The sequence below is a fragment of the Macaca nemestrina genome, chromosome 1, assembly GCF_043159975.1.
Source record: "Macaca nemestrina isolate mMacNem1 chromosome 1, mMacNem.hap1, whole genome shotgun sequence".
NCBI lineage: Eukaryota > Metazoa > Chordata > Mammalia > Primates > Cercopithecidae > Macaca > Macaca nemestrina.
The window spans coordinates 35,652,378-35,677,248 of NC_092125.1; the positions used below are offsets into that span (position 1 = coordinate 35,652,378).

General features: G+C 41.0%; 1 long non-coding RNA gene across 2 annotated transcripts in view; it reads right to left on the bottom strand.

Moving 5' to 3' along the window:
* The window catches only part of LOC105484482 (uncharacterized), a 32,127-nt gene extending 18,798 nt beyond the window's left edge, over nt 1-13,329 (bottom strand). For both annotated transcript variants that reach the window (XR_988995.2, XR_988996.2), the window contains exon 1: nt 1,402-13,329. This is a non-coding gene — a long non-coding RNA (uncharacterized lncRNA). The remainder of the gene's footprint in view (nt 1-1,401) is intronic.
* Nucleotides 13,330-24,871: the final 11,542 nt, after the last annotated feature.

A 24,871-nucleotide genomic window follows, 5' to 3' on the forward strand; every position in this document is an offset into this window, starting at 1 on the left:
TAAGAGCTGAGCAGAAACAGGAACAGAAATCGACTTGTTTTGAGGAAGAACGGGGAGGGAATGGGAGAAGGTCGTGGAGTATTCCTGAGAGGGCAAGGCCTTAGAGTTACGAATGAACTGTATAAGAGCCCAGCCAAGAGAGAGGGGAGACTGCTGGGGAGATAGAGGGCAGGAAGGACGTCTGGGCCTACAACAGAATTTTACCAAAGTGTAATTTGGGTGAGAGAGAAGTGACTGGAATCAGAGGATCTGTGCTTTAATCCCAACTCTGGTACGTGCTGGCTTTAGGCTTCGTTGGAGCGGTCTCCAGATCTCCCTGAGTTTTGCCATTTTCTCACTGCAAAATGGGCAACATGTGCTTCACAGCAAGAATGAATTCATATCCTTGAAAGTGGCTCGAAAACTTCACAGGGACCTCAGGAGCTCGGTCTGCGGCAAAACTTCCCAATTGTTTCTCAACCCCCATCTCCACTTTGTCTGAAGCCCCACCCTCTTTAGAAGACATGATTGATACAGGGTTTGGTGGCCAGGGTCCGATTATTGCATCTCCGTATTTAGGATCCTTTCAAAACCAGACTTGACCATATCTATTTCCTTTCCTAGATAATAGAGACACCAGGTAAAGAGGAGACCAAGCACTCACACTGCAGAACTAATTGTCAAGTACCTTTTTCCTAGCCCTGCTTTTGTGAGTAATTGTCTCCTTTTGATTGAGCTTCTTTACTCTTAATTGAGAGGGTTGGAACTGATGATCTCTACAGTCTCTTAGAAGACCCCTTGTGAGGTTGTCCCAACAGCCCATTGTTCCAGTACTTTCTATTGCCCAATTAGCAGCATTTATCCAACTTTTTCTGTCAGGTATGTGCTTCTATTCCAGGCATTCTGAGCCAATTCTGCAAATCAAACTTCTTGGAAGACTCAAATGTTTTAACAATCTTCAAACATACGACATCAAGCATACCATTTTCCTTTATCTACCAACTTTGTACTTTTACTGCAAAAAAGAAAGGTACTGAGTCCATCTGGCATGATTTGCTTTGAATAAAAGCCCATCTGCTTATTATTTCTAATTTCATTGTCCTCTAGAATGTTTACAGAGCTTCTTTCAATATTTATTGCGCTGTGTTTCTAATTACTGATCCAGACCGTCCACACAGACTCGGGGGGGCACTGGGCTAGGATTTAGGTGTCTGTCTTTTTTTCATCTCCACAATTCTTTACTCTGGAGGCACAATGTGGCCCTCGGCCGTCATTACAGAGCCCTGGTGTGATGCTGCTGAGGCAGATTCTGACAATCAACCTCTTTATCGTGAGTCTCCCGGGGGACTTGCAAAGCTGCCTCTGATGAATTTTTGCCTGCCTCGACACCATTATTGTCATAGAAAGGATGGAAATAATTACCTGATTTATTATCTTGAGGCTGGCTTCATCCCGGGGCCCTGTGATCACTGGAAACAGAAGGCTCATCTCTGTCTTTGGGAGTCCGGAAAAGATGGTAAAAGATTCACATTTCCTACATGATGGTGTCTCTGAAAGGCAAGGGATGGGATGGTCTCTGCAGCAAAAACAATTCCCATTTAGGCCTTTTCAAAATATGCCCCCAAAATCCAAGATGCTAAAACTGTTTAAAAAATTAAAATCTTTTTCTCCCCAAATAAGTTCCCATTTCTGATTCCCCCAGTTCTACTAGGATGCTTTATTTTCCTCCTCTTATGGCACTTTTTGTCATTCTTCACAATCAAGTAAGCCTCGTTACTCCCTTTGTAGCATCTTAATGCCTTTCCCATCTGTCCCTGGCTTCCATTCTCACTCCATTGTCTAATTTCAGCCCCATATCACATTGTCTCTATTCCTGCAATACCTCCTATCCTTCAGTCTCTCCCCCACCCCACCCACCATACACATGCCTGCAGAATAATCCACCTAAACCATCTTGATTTCATCACATCCCTCCTCAATAATGCTCCATGAGTGCCCTTTGCCTACAGGATTAGTCTGCAAACCCTCACTGAAGGGAAGGGTCTCCAGGGCCCGGCCTCACAGCCCCACAGGTGGCTGTGCACCCCGCCCTGCCCTGAATCCTCCTTCCAGCCCTGCAGGGGGCACTCTGGGCCTTGGACTCTGTTTTTGCTCACAATGACTTCCTAAGCATGTGAAAAAGTTGAAAAAGGAAGAAAGAATCTGAGATGAATTCTTAGCGCAGACACCAAGGGATTAAAATTTCATTCTACACTGCTTTTTTATGGGGAATGTCACAATCCACCTGATTCTCACACCCTCCTCAGATTCTGGAAAACTATGCCCACTGTGTAATCCAAAAGTCAGGCCCCAGCTCGCCCTGAGAAATTCAGAAGGAAGTTCTATTCAAAAAAATAAAATAAAACAGAAAAGCAACAAACATTATATAGGAGGGGCAAAGGGTACAGGTTAAAAAGATAGGCTTTGGAGTAAGTAGACTGGATTCCAGAGACTTACTAATGCTGTAACTTGGGCATGCTACTTAGCCTTTCTGATACTGCTTTCTTATCAGTAAAATAGGGCAAATATCAACCTTGCATGGTTGATCTAAGAATTATAGTCAACATATGTAGAGTTTCATCACAGATCCCGGCACTTAGCCTCTCAGTCTTGCTGTATTACTCCACTACCACCTCCAGCCCCAGTAGGTTCCATTCGACTCCAAGGGTTCTCACAGGGTTGGTCCACTCTCTGCTGACTAGCAGAGTTACTCTACCAGCCTTCTGCAATACTGTTCCGACTTCTAACCTGGGCTAGAGAGTGCAAAGGGAGCCTGCTGTCTGGTCAGTGACTACAGTGATTACAGCTCTTCCTCCAAGGATCACAGGTCTGCAGGTGTTCCCCATGGCTGCCCCAGTACCCAGAGACCCCCAGGTGTGGGGCTTCACTTCTCCTCAAAGAGTAACACCTCCTTACCATTCTTAGTGACCAGGTGCCGTCTTAAGGTCCCAGAGATTGAGAAGCACTGACTCAGGACCATGTCAGTACATGAGAGGCAGGAAAGAATGATGGTTATGGCAGTTTAATCTTAACCTGGGCTCTTGAGTCAGACTGCCTGGAATTGTTCTTCCCTTTGCCATTTCTTATCTGGGTGATCTTGTGCACACTGCTTACCTTCTCTGTGTCTTGGTTTCCTCATCTATAATATGAAGACAATAACAGTACCTGCCCCTCATGGGGTTTTTGCGAAGATCAAATGGGTTAATGCACACAAAACACTTAGAATACTGCTTGGCACATAGTAGGTACTCAGTAAGTGTTTGCTGTCATCATTAATGAGTCAAGTCCTCAGTTATTTAGGTCCCAGGCACATTACAATCAGAATGATTGATTGAGACTGCTCTCTGCCCAGGGACTGTTTCAACACCCTGCTTGTTGTTACCACCACTGTGTGCACTTGTACACACACACACACACACACACACACATACACACACGACCCTCAGCAGTACCTCACGTCAAGAGAAGAATCATTTCCAGGAGGCTTCAACAGCACCAATGCTCACCACCTCTTAATGAAACAAAGTCCTCAGCAGTATCCTAGACATGCTTTCCTCAGGGAATTGCCTTCAATTCTCTCTACTGAGCAGGGGGGAGATCAGAGGGCCAGTAGAATCTTTTGGTCTAATCCTCTGTTGAGAGACCATTAAAAATGTGTCTTTGGGTCTAAAATGTCTGAAATATCCATGCTAACACAAATCACCAGATATTTCTCAACCTTATGGCCTCTCTCATTCATAAAGTTTACAAGTTTTAATACAACCTTTCAGGAAACATTTATTGAGCATCAGTTTTATGTCAGGCACTGTTCTGGTGGCTGCAGGTGTAAGGATGAATCAGAGACAGGCTTTGGTTTCTAGGTCACAGTCAAGAGGGATAAACAGGCAGGTGGACAGATCACTTCAATGCAGTGTGATGAGGCTAAGTCAGAGAAATGCAAAGGGAGCTTGTAGAGAACAGAGAAGGGGCATCCATCCCAGATGGGTAGATCAGGAAAGGTTGCCAGGAAGAGGTGACCTCAGAGATAGGTCTTAAAGGATGGGTAGTCATTCACAAAGGAATAGCATTGAAAAGCATACAGGCATGAAAAAATACAACATGATTTTGGAGTGATGGTCATTTGGCAGCACTAGAGGGAACAGAGTAAGGAGGAGGGATGGGAATGAGAATGGAAAGATAAGCAGGTACCAGACCTTGAAAGGACTTCACGCTTCTCCAAGTCTTTTTTATCTTACCATGGGATGAAAGGAGAAACAAAGAAGTGTTCTAAGCAAGGAAGTAACATGATAAAATTTGCGTTTCGGTAGAAGAGGGTTTTCCGGTGGAGGGGAGAACTGTCCGGAAGCAGAGATCATTTGGTGATAAACCTGGATTTGTAACAATCCAAGTAAGAGATGGTAAGAACCTACATTAAGATTAAACTAAGAACTTAAACTAAGTAGGATTAAAAGAAATGAAGACATTTCAGAACTATTTACGAGGTTAGATCATCAGAATGTGGAGACTAGTTAGGGAAAGGAGACAGAGATGAATGAATCCCAGATTTCCACCACGAATAGAAAGTCAAGCTTCAATTTACGACTTAGAAATCCTAACAGTATTTAGATTTATACATTTTCTGTGTAATATTTTAGGTGTTTTTTTCATTTTAAGACAATACTAACTAGAATTTAATCATACCAACTGGATAACAAAGAAAGACCCTGAAATCTCTGATGGACAAATTTTTTAAGCAGCAACAGATCTTGAATTCAATTAAGAATCTACTACAGCCAGGCGCAGTGGCTCACGCCTGTAATCCCAGCACTTTGGGAGCCTGAGGTGGGTGGGTCACGAGGTCAGGAGATCGAGACCATCCTGGCTAACATGGTGAAACCCCGTCTTTACTAAAAACATACAAAAAATTAGTCAGGCGTGGTGGTGGGCGCCTGTAGTCCCAGCTATTCGGGAGGCTGAGGCAGGAGAATGGCATGAACCAGGAACTTGCAGTAAGCTGAGATCATGCCACAGCACTCCAGCCTGGGTGACAGAGCAAGACTCAGTCTCAAAAGAAAGAAGAAAAAAAAAAAGAATCTACTACCGCATTCAGTCTCCTTGCATTGACAGCTCATGCAAAGAAGACTAGGTGGAAGGAATAGAGAAACAGACAGAAACAAAGACTTTTAGGTACAGAACAATTAGGTACAGAATGTGGACTGCTGCTCTAGGAGTACCCCCAAGTGCCAGCATCAGAACAACAAAGACTATGCCTTGGAATTGACCTCATTTGAAACTCTTTATAGTCTTCAATTATAAATAATTCAACATTGTCTTCATTTCCAATGTTTGTCATTCTAGATCGTTGGAGGTTCTTTTGTTAGTCATCATTAACTGGAACCAGAAGTCTATAGAAGAAAATGGAAGATGGAGGGGTCAGAAATGAGTTTTGGTGGGAAGATAAATGTTAGGCCTAGGAATGTAGTCTGCATTCGTAAGCAATGGGGAGTCATTGAAGGCTTTTGAGCAGAGCCATATAAGATGAAAACAAATGTTCAAGAAGAATCTAATGACCTTGTACAAAATGAATCAATTTGGCTAAAATCTACTCAATACTAAAGTATTACAGTCATTCTAATTAGACTTTGCGCTTTCCCCTATTGTTGCATCATCATACTCACTCACTCTAAATCCCTGGCAAATTGTTTGCTAAAGGCTTCTAGCTTTCTGTCTCAGTGATTTTCAACCAGAGGAGGCACAGGGTTTGGAAATGAGTTAGCATTTCTTATTGGGGTTCTTGCTGTTTTCACAAGTTGGGGAAGAGTGGGTACTGGCATTTAGTCCCACAGGGGCCAGTGATGCCAAATAGTCTCAACACACTGGGCAGTCCTGTACAACAAAGGCTCATCCGGCCCAAAATGCCAGCAGTGCCCCTGTTAGGAAACATGGCATCTGATCTCTTTTGCTGCCCCACCTCTGTCTTCTATAAATTTTCTTCTTCTATTTATCACCAGGCATCCCGCCAGTCACCTGATTAGCAGGTTAAATGGTCATTCAACTGTCATCAAACTCCTTCTCCCTTTCAGAAGCAACTGGAAGAAAGCCAGCATTCATTATTGACCCAGTTCCATAGCACTTAAGATTTCCATAGTGCTTTGCAATGGTTTCTATTAACTAATTCTCATGTCAACATATGAATTGAGTTAGTTTTGTTATTAGTGGTTTGCAAGCGGAGAGACTCAAGTACGGAAGATTTGGCAACTTGTTCATGTCTCTTACATTTAATTCATGGAGTCACACTTTGGGAAGCTATTTTCAAACTCACAATAATTCTTTCAAATCTCTAGAAAATTCACTTAGTAGGGTACTATTTGTGGCTGAATTTCAATATAAACATTGCTTACTTTTGGAATTTAAATACTTTGGTGGCCTACTTATGAAAAGAGAATCTCCTTCTCCCCTGGTTTTCATTATATTATTGAAGATATATATATATTCATATTTTCAAAAATCTTTTAAAAGAACTGAATGTTTTATTGCCATCTCTATGGGCTGCATTTTGGTGTCTGTTACATTTTATTACTTGTATCACTGGCCTTCTTTGGGGGAATATCATATCTTTCTAATAGATGGAAAGTATCTTGAAGCAAACTGTCTTATTCTTTGTATTCCTCCAGGCACGAGGACAGTGCTTGGCCTGTGGTAATTACTTAGTAAACACTTACTGATGAATTGGTGATCAAGTTGGTAGTTAGTTCCACAGTATTCAAAGTTGTACTTGTTGGAAATTGTAGTCTCCACCCAGTGGTTTACTATTTTTAAAAAAATCTTCCCAAAACATTATTGTACTTTGCAGTATTCAGCCTCTGTGATACTCCTGCTGCAATTAGCTTCCTTCCACCAATGCCCATGTCTAAGCCATGGATATTTCTTTCATGACTGAGGAGTCCCTAACTCCACACCTGCCACTCCCTTCATCTCTCTTCCATCCAGAAATTTACTATGTTAAATAGAGCTGATTACTTACACAATGGGAATGTGGTACATTGACTATAATAATTGTCATAATTCTTCACTCCTCTCTATGACCCTGACCTTTGCAGTGCAACTTTGATTCTCCTCCCAATCAAGATGTGGAGTCTATTTTCCCCTCCCCTTGAATCTAGTATTGTGAGTTACCTTGGTCAGTAGAATATATCAGATGTGACCATGTGCCTGTTCCAAAGACAGGCTTCAAGGGAAGCTGGATGTTGTTATTTATTCTCATGAAACTTGCCCAGCAGAGAAAGGGTAAAACAAGCCCATTAGCCAGCTGGATGATGAGCTTCACATGACCTAATCCTCCCTAACACCTCAGCCAACAGCAATCAACTGCCAGATATGGGAATGAGGCATACTAGACCAGGCAATCCCTCGTGAACCTCCACAAGCAGGCCCAGCCAAGATCAACCAAGTTTGCCCCAGAACAGCAGAGTCACCCAGCTGCCTACAGACTCATGAGTATTGTTTTAAGGCACTAAGTTTTGGGATGGTTTGCTACACTGCATTATTTAAGTGCTAAATGTCTTTAAAGAGGTCTTTTTAATCATAGTCAAATTTAATGGAAAACTACCTTAATTTAAACCCTTTAGACATTGTCAAGAAATCTGTTCTCTTTTTTTATTCATTTACCAAGAATAAGCTAAAATATATAACTAATTTTTCAGATAATTGATGTTTACTTCTTTACATATAAAACCTTTTATTTAATATAACCATTTTTATAGTAATTGTAATAAACTCTATTATACATACATTTATGCTGTAACATCAACATAATATTTGGGGTTTTTTCCTCTTATTTTTCATTGACATACAATAATTGTACATACTTACGGGATACAGCATGATGTTTTTATTCATGTATAATGTGTAATGATCAAATCAAGGTAATTAGCATTCAAGCATTCACCTTCACCTCAAACATTTGTCATTTCTTTCCGTTGAAAACATTTAAAATCTTTTCTTCTAGCTTCTTAAAAATATACAGTAAATTATGGTTAACAATATTCATCTTGCAGTGCTGTAAAACAGTAGAACTTATTCCACCTATCTAGCTATAAGAGTCTAATCATTAACCAACTCTGTGTCCTCCCCTCCCCATGGCCCTTCCTGTTCTGTAAGAACCAAATTCTACACTCTGCTTCTAGGAGCTCAGCTTTTTAAATTTCCCATGTATAAGGGAGAACATGTGGTATTTATCTTTCTATACCTGACTTATTTCACTTAACATAATGTCCTCCAGTTCCATCCCCTGTTACTTCAAATGACAGAATTTCATTCTACTTTATGGCTGAATAGTATGACACTGTGCACACATACATTTCCTTTATTCATTCATCTGCATCAACATAATATTTGAATTCTGTATTTAACTTTCCCTTGATGGAATTATTAATAAAAATGCTATCCTAAAGTACTATACAGTAATGACCTGAGGGAGTACCAAAAACTACTGGACAATTTACATTGGGTGGTCCCAGGCCATTTTGCTTGTTGTACTCATATCTGTTGATGCACACATTTTTGGGACCCGCCACCCTTTAAGATGTCATCTATCATTTCTTGCTACCATAGGATGTGCTTATCCCTAGCAGCTACCTCTCTTTTAATTTGTTTCTTCCTATCGACTGTGGACCATCAAGCCATATAACCATACAACCATATTGGTAAATTTTTTAAGTTCCCCAAATTAAAGAAATTCTGAGTGACTGTATCACCAGAACCATTCTACCCTGAGGCAACACATACACAAAGAGGGAATACAGATTTATTTCCTCTTTTCAGAGACACATTATCACCTAAGATGAATAATCACCCCAGGGGAATATAAGTGTTAGGTAAAATTAACAAGATATCAGAAAAGTAAAACAACTATAAAAGAAATACATTGAACTGATCAACCTACGAGATATAATATGGGATTAATGGGTCATCTAAATAGAGACAGTCCCCAACTTAATGATGTCCCGACTTGATTTTTCAACTTTACAAAGGTATGAAAATGATATGCATTTAGTAGAAACTGTACTTTGAATTTTGAACTTTGATATTTTCCTGGGCTAAGAAGAATTGGTGATCCTGCCACTGTAGCATCACCATCACCTGGCAATTAATTGTAGTTCAATGCTTCAAACATTATTCAGGCCCAGTGTGCATTCAACTGTGTACACTAATGACACGTATCCATACAACAGTTCTGTTTTTCACTTTTAGTACAATATTTAATGAATTACATGAATAAGTTCAACACTTTATTGTAAAATACACTTTGTGTTAGATGATTTGCCCAACTGTGGGCTCAGGTAAATGAGTGTTCTGAGCACATTTAAAGTAGGTTAAGCTAAGTTATGATGTTCAGTAAGGTAGGGGTACTAAATGTATTTTCAACTTATGATATTTTCAGTTAACGCTGAGATTATCAGGCTATAACCTCACTGTAAGTCAAGAAGCATCTGTATACATATGTATATAAAAACACTATAGAGATAAAACTACATAGAGTTACAATTATAGGGCATATGTGTATGTGTCTCTCTATAGAGCCTATATTTATTTAAAAGATATGGAGGCTAGGCATAGACATTCATATCACTGGAATTTATATTACTGGACTCTCCAATGGAGAGAAAATATATGCAGAGAGGTGAATGTATTTAGCAAAATAATGACTATAATTTTCCAAGAATTAAAGATATAAGCCATGAAATTAAAGGCTTTATATATTAACAAATGAATTAGATTTTAAAAATCTAAACCTATTATAGTAAATTGTGATTCATAAAGTCAAAAAGAAAATTTCAAAGGCTTTCAGAGAGAAACAAAAGGAAAACACCTACAAGGAAACAAAGACAAAATTGGCATCTAACTTCTGAACATCAATACTGAAGACAAGAATTCAATAGATAACTATTTTTTTAGTGTTGTAGAAAAATTAATTCAAACCTGGATTTTCATAGCTAACTAAACTGTTATTTAAATGAGAAAATAAAATAAAGATACTCTTGCTTGTATACGGCCTCAGAACGCTTCCTATGCTATTAAAAACATTCCCTAACTCCCAAAGAAAAGATATTAGTCAACATGGATACCATGAAATATGCAAAAAGTGATTAAAGGTCTTAGTAAGTATCCAGTGAAAAGTAGAAAGTACGGGGGGCGGGGGGGAAACAAAAATATGATACATGGAAAACGAAAATTAAGTTGGTAAAAATAATTCCTAATGTATCAGTAATTTTAAAATGTAAATGAACTGAATTCACTGATTAAAGGAAGAGACTCTTAGATTGGATGAGAACATAATCACCATAAAATAAGATACTTCTAAGAACCACATTTTAAACACAAGTTTTCTGAAAGTTGAAAGGATGTAAAAAACATATTTATGCTAGTCAATTATAAACCAAAGAGAACTGGAGTAGCAATCTACATTTCAGACAAATTAGAAATCAAAGTGCAAGAAACAACAAGGAACAGAGACATTATATATTGATAAAAGAAGTAATGGATCCAAAATATATATTATTTTAAAAAGTAGTATTAACATTTATTGAGGACTAAGCACCATTCTGAATCCTAATCTAAGATCTTTTCGGGTATTAGCTCATTTAATCTTCACAATAAGCCCATGACATAAGTTATATTGTCATCTCCATTTTACACATGAGGCAACTGAGGTACAAATATAAGTAATAACCAAAAATACAAATGCATCTAACAATAAAGTTCTGAAATACAAGGCAATAACTAACAAAAATAAAGGGAGAAAAAAACAATAATTATAGTTAAAATTTTTAGATGCATCTTCTAAAATCTATTAAATCAAGCACACATGAAAGAAATCCTTGAATCTACAGTCATATCCAAAAAAGAGGGAAAGAGTGCTCATTTACAGAGCAACTAATAAATGTAGAGGACACAGTAGCAGAAGAAAATCACCAACTGTAACTAACAATGTAAATCTTGATTCAGGCAAGGATCATTAATGTATGATAAAGCCATTGGGCAAAAGATTATTGAAAACACAATATTTACACAATCTTACTATATCATCCCATGGACTACTTATTGATTCCACAGAGAAAAAAATATATATACATTTACAACAAAGAGATCTAATACACACCACCTAAACCAAGTTACCAATAACGGAACAAGCTGACGTTATGTGCCTCTTCATGTAATACAATGGGAACAATATAACTTTGCGTCTAAGAACAAAAAAAAAAAAAATCAGAAAAATCCATATTGTAAAACATTAGGACAATTGGACTGGACTCGTAAAAAACAAGTCGAAGACAACCAAATGCAAAATATGATCCCTGATATCCAACTGACCCTGGATCAAAATTTAAAATAAGATGAAAAATTAGCAACTTCAATTACATCAAAATTAAGGATTTATTCTTCCTAAAGAAATTCCAAATAATATATATAAAAATATATTTTTTAATATTATATTAAATATATATAAATGCTTCTTCATCAAAAAGGTGAAGCTTAATTCCCCTCCCTTTGACTGTGGGCTGAACCTAGCGACTCATATCCAAAAAACAGAATATGAAAAAGAAAAAAATGTAACTTCTCAGTGGAGAAACTAGCAGACACCACCTTAACCAAGCATTCAAAGTTAGTATCACCAGAGATAAGTTATATTAATATTATGTACCCTTTGATGTGTTGTGATAAAAAGAGCACTTTACTTCTGTGATCTTCAAAAAAATTCATAAGCCTAGTTTAATCCTAAGAAAACATCACACACTTATTTTTTTTCTCAAGATGGTGGATTAGAGGCTTTTAACATTGCTTGGCCACTTGGAAATAGCAACCTAGTGCATAAAGACCAACTCTGTGGCTGGGTACGGTGGCTCATCACGCCTGTAATCCCAATGCTTTGGGAGGCTGAGGCGGTGGATCACATGAGGTCAGGAGTTAGAGAGACCAGCCTAGCCAATATGGTGAAACCTCATTTCTATTAAAAACACAAAAATTAGCCAGGCATGGTTGTAGGCACCTGTAATCCCAGCTACTCAGAAGGCTGAGGCAGGAGAATCACTTGAACCCAGGAGGCAGAGGTTGCAGTGAGCCAAGATCATGCCACTGCACTCCAACCTGGGTGACAGAGTGAGACCCTGTCTCAAAAAAAAAAAAAAAAAAAGAAAAGAAAAATAAAAATAGATCAACTCTGTGAGCTTTAATTCAAGAAGGAAAATGGGAATCGACTATAATCATGAAGGACACCCCAGATCCTAAGGAGGAGAACACAGGCAAACAGCTCCCGTGAAGGTGACCGGCTGATAAAAGCGAGTGAAGCCCCAGTACGTGAGAGGACAAGGCAGCCTTCCTTGTAACTCACCTAGTAACCCAGGACAGGGGAGAGCACTTTGTTTTTCCCAACCTCTGGAGCTAACTTGAGGAAAAGCTTGGAGGCACCAAGAGAAAGACACTGGGAAAAGCTGCAGGCATTTTCCCAGACTGGTATTGAGAGCAGGACGCCATTTTTAATCCAGTCACAAACAAAGTCAGTCATTCTTAGGCAGCCTAGCAGTGTGACCACACAGGTATTTTAATCTTGGGCCAGATATTGGAGCACTTGCTCTGGAGCAGGGTAGGGGCCTCCACAGTCAGAACTATGGAAAGCACCTCAGTAGTAAGTGCTGGAACTGTGCTCTCCCACGTCACAGGCCTGGAGCAGGAAGAGAGCTGCTACAGCTGCAGTTTCTCCTGAACAATAAGACTTGCAGCCCAGAGCCCGCTTGGCAACCTGGAATCACTTTGCTTGTGTTGTTTCTGAGTGCCCCAGCCTGCTCCCCTGAGATCATAGTGAAGCGGAGCCCTCTCCACTCCACCCCCAGGCAGAACTTCAAGAATTCAGAGTACACGCTTGCCTAGACCAGCAGCCTGAGCCACCTAGACCTCCCTAAGCATAGATCATGGTGCGGTAGGGCCCTCTCCATTCCACACCAGGCAAATCACCAGGCATCCAGTGTTGGGGTCCCTGCCGGGGGTGGTGGAGAATGAAAGAACACACAAAAGACAAAGACACACAGAGAACATGGCGGCTGCACTCAGAGCCTCCGCCTCACTTTATTTATACTCCATAAACCCCACGTCAGCAGAAAGAATGCAATGCAAAACAAACTTTCTTTTCCCACATGTAACCTTCTACTCAGTTCCTTGTTTCTATGCTCTTCCTTATCTGCCCGCCTTCTTGGCGCCTACGGGAGTTCATTAAAAGTTCAATTGGAGATACTGTCCTTGAGCCCTATCTATTCTCAGCATACTGTTTTCAAAGGCCCCTGCGATCCAGAGTTCTCCCTCACCTAGATGAGCAGCCTGAGCTGCCCCACTCTTCCTGTGCAGAGATCTTGTTGCAGGGGAGCCCTTTCCACTTCACGCCCAGGCAGATCTCCAGGCACCTGAAGCACTGGCTCACCTGATTCAGCAGCCTGAGCCACCCCACCCTTCCCAGGCATAGATTGTGGTTCTATGGGGCCCTCTTTGCTCCATGCCCAGGCAGATCTCCAGGTACGTAAAGCACCTGCTCACATAGATTGGCAGCCTGAACCATGCCCCTCTTCCTATGCAGAGTTTGTGGTTCAGCAGGGCCTTCTCTGCTTATGCCCAGGCAGATCTTCTGACATCTGAAGCACCCACTCTTCTGCAACAGGAGTTTAGAAATTGTGCACCTAAAGATTAAATGCTATTCCTACTAATGTCATAAACTACTGTCATTTTTCAAAGAATTAGAAAAAACTATTCTAAAATGCATATTGAACCAATATGAGTTGGTTCAATACAGAGCCTGAATAGCCAAAGCAACCGTAAGCAAAAGGAAAAAAGCCAGAGGCAGTATATTACCCAATTGCAAACTATACTACAAGGCTACGGTAACCTAAACAGCATGGTACTGGTACAAAAACAGATACATACACCAACAGAACAGAATAGAGAATCCAGAAAAAAAGCTGTATACTCACAGTCATCTAATTTAAAGTCAACAAAAATAAGCAATGGGGAAAGACTCCTTAGTCAATAAATGGTGCTGGGAATAGCTGGCTAACTGTATGCAGAAGAATGAAACTGGACCCCAACCTTTCACCATATATAAAAAAATTCACTCAAGATGGATTAAATATTTAAATGTAAGACCTCAAACCATAAGAATCCTAGAAGAAAACCTAGGAAATACCATTCTGGACATCAGCCTTGAGAAAGAATTTATAACTAAGTCCTCAAAAGCAATGGCAACAAAAACAAAAATTGATAAGTGGGACCTAATTAAACTAAACAGCTTCTGCACAGCAAAAGAAAGTATCAACAGAGAGAACAGGCAACCTACAAGATGAAAGAAAACTATGCATCAGACAGGGTCTAATATCCAGAATCTATAAGAAATTTAAACAATTCAACAAGCAAAAGCAAAATAACCCCATTAAAAAGTGGACAAATTCGTGACTATCCTGGCCAACATGGCAAACCTCCATCTCTATTAAAAATACAAAAATTAGCCAGGCATGGTGACATGTGCCTGTAATCCCAGCTATTTGGGAGCCTGAGGCAGGAGAATTGCTGGAATCTAGGAGGCAGAAGTTGCAGTGAGCCAATATCACACCACTGCACTCCAGCCTGGGCAACAGAGTGAGACTCTGTCTCAAAAAAATAAGTGGGCAAAAGACATGAACAGACACTTCTCAGAAGAAGACATACAAGTAGCCAACAAACATTTAAAAATGCTCAACATCACTAATCATCAGAGAAACGCAAATCAAGGCCACGATGAGACAACATCTCACACCAGTTAGAATGGCTGTTACTGAAAAGTCAAAAAACAGATGCTGGCAAGGCTGTGGAGAAAAGGGAATGCTTACACACTGTTGGGAACGTAAATTAGTTCAGCCACTGTGGAAAGCAGTTTGGAGATTTCTCAAATAACTTAAAATTGAGCTACCATTTGACCCAGCAATCCCATTGCTAGGTATATATTTAAAAGAAAATAAATAGCTCTACCCAAAAGACACTTGTACTCATGTGTTCATCATGGCACTACTCACTACAGCAAAGACATGGAATCAACCTAGGTGCCCATCAGTTACAGACTGGATAAAGACAATGTGGTACATATGCACCGTGGAATACTACACAGCCATAAAAAAGAATAAAATCACATCATTTGCAGCAACATGGCTGGAGCTGGAGGCCATTATCCTAAGCAAATTAATGTAAAAACAGAAAACCAAATACCACATTTTCACTTATAAGTGGGAGCTAAACATTGGGTATTCATGGACATAAAGATGGCAACAACAGACATTGGGGACTACTTGAAGGGGGAGGGAGGGAAGGGACAAGGGTTGAAAAACTACCTCTTGGGCACTACGCTCACTACCTGGGTGGTGGAATCATTCATATCCCAAACCTCAGCATCACACAATACACCCATTTAACAAACCTACACACGTGCCCCTAGAATCTAAAATAAAAATTGAAATTATTTTGTTAAAAAAAGAAAATATCAGACAAACCCAAATTGAGGGACATTCCACAAAATGCTTGACCAGTACTCCTCAAACTGAGACCATCATAAAAACTAAGGAAAAAAGAGAGTAACTTTCACAGCTCAAAAGACTAAAGAGATACAGCAACCAAATGCAATGTAGCATCCTGGATTGGATCTTGGAACAGTAAAAGGATATCAGTGTGAAAACTGGTAAAATCTGAATAATCTGTGGTTTGGTTAATAGTATTAAACCAATTGTTAATTTGTTAGTTTTTAAAAATGTGCCAAGTTAAATCAGACATTAACATTAAGGGAACCTTGGTGAAGAGAAAACTCTCTGTAGTATCTTTACAACTTTTCTGTAAATCTAAAATTATTTCAAAATAAAACATTTGCCATATATAAAAGAATTTCTCTTTAACAAAAAAATACAGGAAGAAACTTGCACCAACTAAAATTGTCAAAAATAAATGTCTGAAATATACATGGAATTCCAATAAATTAATGAGAAAGACAAGAAAGTCAACTGTAAAATGGACAAGGCAATGAATAGGCAATTCCCAGGAAGAGAAATACAAAAGACTAATAGATATATAAAGAGATGTTCTACCTCACAAATAACAGTAAAAATGCGCTAAGTAAAATCAAGAAGTATATTTCCATGACTCAGTCTGAGGAAAAAAAAAATATGATGAAATAGAAAACCTGTATCACTCCTGATAGGAGAGGAAAGTGGAACAGGCACTCTGGAGAGTACCTTGGCAGTACTACCCATTAAGCATGGGATCACCCCCCAACCTGTAATCCTACTCTAGAGCTAACACTCCAGAAACACTCACCCATGATGGTACAGGGGCATGGATAAAATGGTCCTCACAGCGTTGTTTGTAGCAGCAAAGCCTTGAGCCAACAATGGTGTCTGTAACTGGCGTTGTAAGCATCACATGGTGGATACACTCTGGACACGATACAACAGAAGAATTAGCCAGATGCACATTCACCACATGGATAAATCCTAGAAAATTAGGCCAAATGGAAACAGTAAAAAGCAAATATATATGCACATATATATTTATATATTTTTTTACTGAAATACCATTTATATAAATTTAAATGTCATACATTTTAATGGCATATTCTCAACACATTAGTATGCCTGTTTATAATATATCAAGGGAGAGAATAGGCATTGGGATGGGGCATGAAAAGGGAAAATGTGAAAATGAACTAACACATGGGCAAGACCATGAGCAGGTAGATGCCAAGAGCTCCTTAGGATGATGACTTCAATTTGCACCTGAGATCCACACTAAAGGAAAAAGGGAGAGAGTGGCTCTGGATGAAGGTTTGAGGAGATCACCTTGGAGTTAAGAGCTTGAATTTTCGTGTGGATAAATGTGGAAACATCTATATTGTCTGTTCAGCAGCCCTTTTTCTTTACATACTGATTACAAAATAAGTCATCTCTTAATGGCCAGTAAGTCATGCTCACACAAGCAAAGCAATGCTGTACTGAGTTTCATTATAATAAGATATACCTACAGTACAGCCTGACACTCAAGAGTAATTTTTTCCAAGACCTTTATGAATCCCTCCAATTCACAAATTACCACTATGGCACATAATTTCCCCCATAAAATGCATATACAATGAATGAAAACAACATTTTTTCTTTGGGTGCCTGGGGGCAAGATGCCTGACTCATTTACTAGCTGTGCAATACCACTACACTTGCATCCCAGCCGGCAAGTGAAATTCTAATTCATGCTTCAGCAAAAATACAAATTATAATATATTTTAAACATGGAGGGTCATTTGCAAATAATGAGAAATGCAAATTCTAAATCAATGAAAGTCCAGAGAGTACTGTACCCTGATGACCACTCTGCTGCCCTGGAAGAGTTACTGCAGCTTTTGAAGTGTTTAATATAATCTCTGAAACAACGGAGGTCATGAGCAAACCCCGCTCATTTTGATTGACAATTTGGCCTGTGGCTCAGACCACTGACTCTAAGCAAATCATAGAAGATTGAAATTCTAAAAGAAGATGTTGATTTCAAAGCTTTTAATGATTCAAATTTTCAATCAGCAGTTTTTAGTTTTCTTTTTTCCAGCTCATTACCCACAGACTCTGTGGATCAACCAATGTGTGCAGCCTATCTCCTCCTAATTCCTCTAGTAATACAATCCTGTCCATCATTTTACCTAGCCTTGGAAAACAAAGCCAAAATATACATGTTCATTTCACCTTCATTTACCTTGTCAGGATTCCAAAAGCTCGGGAAACAACATTAAAAAAAAAAAACAAACAAAAACAAAAACCCAGCATATCAGAAAGCTTCTAAAATGAAGCTGATCAAGCCAATGATTTCTTTACACAACTGAACTGATGGGACATTGAATGCAGGCTGGCAGCTCTGGCTATGACAAAAAAGAGTTGCTTGTGAAAACGGGGAGGAAGAGGAGAGTGTTCAGCCTCACATCGGAGTTGTGTCCCTCTCAGTGTCATTCCACCTCGGAGTCTGGAGATGAAAATAACGTGACTTTGAAACATATGCCTGCTATTCAGAAAAGCAGCCGATAGTTACAAGTATGAAGTGGGATATGGGAATAGCTTCCTACTGTGTAAAATTGCATGTTATTGAATTGATTGACTTGTCATTCAGAAAAGGTGATTTTCGAAATGAAGCTGGTGGGGAAATAGATAGAGCAGAAATTCAGATCAAATTCATTCAAGTATTGCGACAGATACCTGTGAAACTAAAGGATTGCAGCTTGGGAAGGTAATGTCATTAAACAACAACACTGAAGGTCATTCTTTGTTACCCTTTTATATAAATGATCCCACCTCTTCTTTGGCTCATTGACTGTCACTCAGCAGAGTCACTTGCTCACTGACTCACCTGGAGCCAGGGCCAGTCAGGCCTTGGTAACATTCAGAAATCCCCGGCCGGGCGCGGTGGCTCAAGCCTGTAATCCCAGCACTTTGGGAGGCCGAGACGGGCGGATCACGAGGTCAGGAGATCGAGACCATCCTGGCTAACACGGTGAAACCCCGTCTCTACTAAAAAATACAAAAAAACTAGCCGGGCGAGGTGGTGGGCGCCTGTAGTCCCAGCTACTCGGGAGGCTGAGGCAGGAGAATGGCGTGAACCCAGGAGGCGGAGCTTGCAGTGAGCCGAGATTGGGCCACTGCACTCCAGCATGGGCAAGAGTGCCAGACTCCGCCTCAAAAAAAAAAAAAAAGAAATCCCCATGTTGTCTTAAAAGTCTCCTAGAACCCATTTCCCATGTTCTATTCCCAACCGTGACCCACCCTTACCTCTGGTGTCTCCCCTAAGCTACCATTTACTGTGTGTTTACCAGCTGTGGGACACATAGAGAACCAAAGCCCAACTTTAAAGCCTCCTGTGAGATAGACCACAGTAACACAAAGTAGACCTTCTATAGGTGTGTGGCAAACTGGTTCCATTAGGGTGACCTTGAGAGCCAAGGGGGTCAATCCTGGATTGTGTCTTATATATAGTAGATGTTCAATAAAAATGCATATAATGATAGAAATAAAAATGAACAAACGGCAGTTCTCTGAAATAGCAGGAGACCAAGGAAAAAAAAAACAGCAATCAGCATTCAGTTCTGGCAGGTCTGTCCACAGGAACAAAACCCCAGCTGGGAAAGGGAGCATGGGGGACAGAGCTCAGCTTCCTGGAGGACAGGGCTGGCAAGGAAGTAGCAGGTTTCCAGGACTTCAGCCAAGGAGGCTGGGGATCGGAATGGGGTTTCAATCACAGCAGGGAATGCAAGTGTCGAATGGGGCCAACTCCGTAAGCTTAGAGGAAACACGTGCAGGCTCATCAGAACAACACAGCCCTGGGCAGGATCAACCAGGAGTGAGCAGGGAGCACTGCAGAGAAGGAGCCCTCAGGGCCTGCCCCAACTGGGGAGTGCTGACGCCCCTCTCCAGTTCGCATCTACTGCCTTTCAAAACTGGCTCCTGTATGGCAGTTAATGCAAGCCCCCACCCTTGTGGAAAGATCACTGACAAGGAGGCCTCAGCAGAAGCACCAGACTCCAGTCCCAGCCCTGCTATGCCCAGAATGCACCCTCAGGCAAGGCATTTAACTCCTTCAAGTCACAGATCCCTCCTCATAATTGGGAGCAATAGTTAAATTTATTGGAGCATTTGAGGATAAAGAAGATTACACATATGGAAGCACTCTGTAAAGAATGTAACCCTGTAAATGTTGACTATTTGTGCATTAAGCAGTATTCCATGTTGAATCCAATGTTGAAATTGTCAAATTGAATTTTCTGGAATTATGGAAATAAAGCTTTAGTTTCTCATTCAAAAAATTTTAGGCATCAGGCAGGCAAACTGAGCTTTGCACAGAGCAAGAGAAGCCTTCCCTGGGCCCCTGAAAACACGCTGCAGTTGGCATCTAACCGATGCATTGCCACTTTGCTGAGTTCTGCTTACAGCTGGGATCGGCAGCCTCCGTATGAAGCACATCTAAGTATCTACTTCAGGGCATGTAAATAAAACTTCACTAAGGTAAACAGTTGTTCAGTTTTACAGCCTATTCACACATAACTTTTATGCTCCATTATGATATATGGCTTCTATATGTTTGGAAGTCCTAGAACATCATTCTGTGCAGTGTCCTCTAAGTGACTGGTTGATAAACGGTTATTTACTCACTAGCTTTCACGGCCCATGAAAGTCTTTAAACTGGAACGCTGTCCCTAACTACCCATTAGTGATCATGGTAATTCTTCCTAATGGGATGCGAGCCAGTTATCTTGACAGGCTTAATGGTGTGGGGAGGCAGGTTGGGCAGGATAAGAAGGAGCCCATGCCCAACCCAGAGTGTTCTACTGCACTGTCTGAATCAAAGGCCATGCGTACCATTGGGACATAACATGGCATGCACTCTCAGCACATAGTCCGTGTCACACATACCAAGAGGATCCAGGGAAGTACTTGTGTGCTATAAACAGCATCTGTTACTTAATCAAGTGATTGAGCTTCCAACGCCTGCCTTCTGCTGGTTTCACACCAACATGACTGTGCTCACCTGCTTGACACACTCTTACGGCACAGATAAGGGAATCAAGTATGTTTGCTCCATTTCCTGGTGGCACCTGTGAACTCTTCTGTAATGTAAGGCAAATCACTTTTCCACTCTGGGAAGGAAAAGCAGTCCACAGCTTGCTAACAGAATGGGTTCAAATTTTGCTTGTAAGATTGTTGGTTGGCATTCACAAAGCATTTTTAATAGAAATTATAAATAGTAGTCTGAAAATGTTTAATGGTTATTATAATAACAATAGTATTAAGTATTAATAGTATGAAGTATTGAGTGCTTATTTCTTGTCAGAAACAGTAGTAAGCATTTTATAGGTAATTTTCATGATATTTATAGTAAGCCCATGAGATGGGGTTTATCTTTTCCATTTCACAGATGAGAATACTGAGGCTCAGAGAGGGTAAGTAACCTGCCCAAGGTTACAAGGCAACAAAGCTGAGGTTCGAAGCCTGTGCTCTTGACCACTCCTCCATAGTCAGCAGTGACCCTTGTGTCCTTTATACTTTCCATATTTCCCAAATTTGAAAATGAATTGTTTTAATTGTACAATCAGGAGGACATTTTTGGTTAGCTTTCTAAGTTAGCCATCAAAAATTGTTAGCTATACACAGTTGATGTATGAGAACATGAGTCTGATCAGGGCGCCAGGTGAAAGACGAGAAAGAACACAGAAAATGAGGAGCCAGGAATAGAGGAAGAAGTCAGAGATGGAGGAGGAAGAGTGAAAGCAAGCAGAAATGGAGAAAAAGACATCTTCATGAAAGAGAATATGAAAAGGAACAGTGCAAGGAGGTTGGGGTAAGATGGTGAAAGTCTTTGAATACGTCAAAGAACTTTGAACTCTATTCCATCTCTGAAACCAGTGCCACTTTTTACCTCCTGTGGATTTCATAACACAAAGATGTAATGAATGTAAAACAGCTGTCAACTGGAAAAAGGAGGAAGTAAGTGTTGGCACCTACAAAGACCAATTTTTTTTTTAAGCATAAGATTACTTAAGTGTCATATTTGTAGTCAGAATCACCTTATCCTTCGAAGTGATGAAACAAGATGATTTTCACTTTTCGAAATACTAATGAAAACCCAGCACACTTAATTATTGCAAATGCTTAGATGCACGTGATCAGGGCTCATGTCTTCTAGTGTATTTTTTTTAATAGCAAATGCTGTTGTATACCATCCTCAACAGCATCTGACACTGTGTCTACACTCAGCAGGTACTCCATAAACATCAGTGGCTAGGGTTTCCAGGCACAACTCCAGCCTTATCAGGTCACTGAAATATTAAGCAGAGAAACTGAGGCAGAAGTCCAACTGTGAACCAGCCCAATGGCTGTAATCCTAGTACTTTGGGAGGCCAAAGTGGGCGGATCACGAGGTCAGGAGATCGAGACCATCCTGGCTAACACGGTGAAACCCCGTCTCTACTAAAAATACAAAAAATTAGCCGGGCGCGGTGGCGGGCGCCTATAGTCCCAGCTACTCAGGAGGCTGAGGCAGGAGAATGGTGTGAACCCAGGAGGCGGAGCTTGCAGTGAGCCAAGATCGTGCCACTCCACTCCAGCCTGGGTGACAGAGCAAGACTCTGTCTCAAAAAAAAAAAAAAAAAAAAAGAATACCTTTTGGAGCCTCCTCAGGTATTTAGGGCTCAGCCCATCACAAGAAAAAATTGAATACCAGGTACTTCCCCTGGCACAGTGGAGTTGTGCACTCACTGAGCACCCTGGGTGCCAGGCACTGTGTTGATGCTACAGAAACAGAGACAAAGAAGGCAGACTCCTGTCCTCAAGGACTTGCAGGGACTGGTGGGACAGAGCTTGTAGATGCAGGGTGTCCATGGGTCCTGCGCTGAAGGCTGATTGCGTAGAGGTGAGATGACAGGTACAGGGAGCAGGGCAGGGCCCTCTTAGTAAGGATGCACATGGTCTACACTATCCCTGTACAACTGTGCAAGAAGGGAGCCTGCTTTCCTGCATAAAGTGGGACAGGAGAGAGGATATTTGCTTTAGCTTCGATTTGTCTTGACCATTGAGCCCAGCAGACACTTAATTACTTTTCCACTTTATGTGGAAAGTGGTCACTTTCCAGCCCAGAAGGGCCAGCCCTAGCTCTTGGACTTCAGCCCCATTCCTACTGCAGCCCTCTTGGACATGTTTTAGCTCCTCAAAGGTGCCATATTCTCTCCACTCTGGACTTTTGCACTGTGTCTTCCTTCTGATGGGTAGATTCATCTCCCCTCACTCCCCTCTCCCCCTTCACCTGGATAACTCCATTCTGCATTTCAGTGTCGGCTTAAGCATCACGTCTGAAAAGAACTCTCTCTCTCCCAGACCAGGTTGAATGCCTTGCTATCTGCCCCTTAGCACACTGTTGTTCCTTTTTCATAACTCTTATCACACTGGTAATTATGTGTTTCTTGTCTCCTGCCCCTCTAGACCATGTCCTTTATAAAGGCAGGGCTTTATCCGCCTTGTGGCCCATTGTATTCTTAGCATCAAGAGCAGGACTGGGCACAGAACAGATGTTCAATAGGTCCTTGTTGAATGAGTGAGTCACAAGGCACATCTCCATGGAAGAACAACTTTCTGGCAACTGGTATAAGTCCCTTGTGAATTCCCAGAGGCTGGGACCAAGCCTGACTCATCTTTGTAACTGTGGTGCCTTGCATTGTGCTGAAACGCTATAGTCAGTGAACTCACAGGTGGGGTGCAGAGGAAGGGAGAGCGTGAGGTGGGATTTCCCAACACCAGGCCCTCCCCACTACCCAATCCCAGAAGACCAGATAAATTTCACCTACTGCAGGACATCTTTCCTCGCCAATGCAGCCCCAAATCTGCTTCCTCTTCTCGACTCCTACAGGCCTTAATGTGTGTGCTTTTCAGTGAGCCCTTTTCACACCCTGTCTTTTCATGTCCCTCATGAGCTCCTTGAAAACAGAAGCTGCAGCTCCTTTTCTTTATTCTCTTAGCTCCTAATTCCTTGTGCAGAGCCAGTGCTCAATCTATGTTGATTGAGGGCTGACAAGAAATTGAATTTGTTTCCAAAAAGATTTGATAAGCTCCTTCCCTGGTGGACTTTGAAATATGGGTAGATTTTCAGGTGTGCGGAAAGCAGAGTAAGAACCTTTCTGGAAACAAAAAGGTAAATCGCATGAGTCCCTGTCCAAGCCTTTGACTATATGAAAACAAGTGCCTTACTGACACTGTAAAAATGAGAAAACACTCTTTTCGGCTTCCTTCATTTGAGACAAAGCCTGGCTTTTTCGCATACGCTCCAGTTGCAGAGGGCTCTGGCGTCATAGGCAGCATTCTCCACTCTGACTTAAAGTAAACACAGACAGGCTCTCATCCCACTGAGGGCAGAATGAGCTGCTCACTCCGGAAAGCTGAGGACACATTGCCAGCATCAGCACAGAAAGGATCAGCTGCACCACAGAGGTGACCCTGTTACTTCAGGCACAGAGCCGGGCTTCCATCAAGGTCCTTCCATAAGGTCCTTGTCCCCACACTTACTGGCGCATTGCCGTGACCCACAGATAATGTACAAAATCTTGCCTTGCCTTTGCATGGCATTTTGCCTTGCAGGATCTCTGCTAAGCCTCTCGCCACCTTCCCTCGTGGGCAGAGAGAGGAAAGGCCCCCTTAGAGGGACCCCTGGGTGTGTCACTAATCCATCCGCCTGCTTCTATGTCACATTTAATTACTCACTCAATACAGAATTATCTGTACCAAGACTCCAGACTAATGAGATGCTGCGAAGCCTTCAAATTGGGGATTACAAACTGCAGCATGTTGTACCAAGGTCGGTTTGAATTGTTCTAAAGCTCTGATTACTACATGATCACCTTCTTTTTAACCTGAAACCCTTTAATTTTCATTTTTCAGTAGCAAAAAATTTTAGAGTGCTTTGGAGGAGGCAAAGGGTGCTGCTTGGTTGTTTGTTTTAACTACATGAAAGCTTTAGTGATCAATATCTAAATCCTCAGCACTGCACTGAAGCCAACTCCCTCACAGTAATCTTCCCAATGGGGTATTTGACCTTTGCCTCAAGGGAATAAGAAACTACATAGATCCTCTTGGTGGCATTTTGTGGAGAAATAATGCAAAGGTTAAATAGATATTGTTTTAAATGTATCTGTATTCTTATCTAGTTTAATAATCAGAGAGTCTCCATGCAATCCTTTTATCCCGATTCCTTATCATGTGGGTCTCTCAAAGGTAAAGACTTTGTATCCATATTTGGATACAAATAT